Source organism: Trypanosoma equiperdum (assembly GCF_001457755.1).
Source record: "Trypanosoma equiperdum strain OVI genome assembly, contig: ctg_1131, whole genome shotgun sequence".
Classification (NCBI taxonomy): Eukaryota; Euglenozoa; class Kinetoplastea; order Trypanosomatida; family Trypanosomatidae; genus Trypanosoma; species Trypanosoma equiperdum.
Genome location: NW_027123096.1, coordinates 5,453 through 5,867, shown reverse-complemented (window position 1 = coordinate 5,867; position 415 = coordinate 5,453).

Here is a 415-nt window from a genome sequence, read left to right as displayed (position 1 = left end):
TTTTTTTTTTCAAAGCATAAAGGGGAGTGTAGTGGCGTTGGGTGCAAAAGTGTTAGATGCATGTGTTTGTTTTGTTTATTTGTCGCAAAGGAACAGCTCCTTCTTTTCCTTCCTCATATTTCGCATTTTCGTGCGTTTCGTCACCTTCGTCTTCTCATTGTGATTGTGATTGTGATTGTGTCTTTTGTTTACATTGTTGTAATAATACTTACGTTGCCCTTCCGCTTGTTTGTTTGTTATTGTTGTTGTTGTTGTTGTTTTTTGCGAATTCCCTTGTAACGGGTCGTCGTAGCGCGCAGCACCGAAAAGGTAGAAAGATTTTTTTTCTTTCTTTCTGCTGCTGTTCCCCTTCCCCATCTTTGAAAACCATCGCTGTTCCGTTCAAGGGCGAAAAAAAGAAAAAATCGTTGACGGC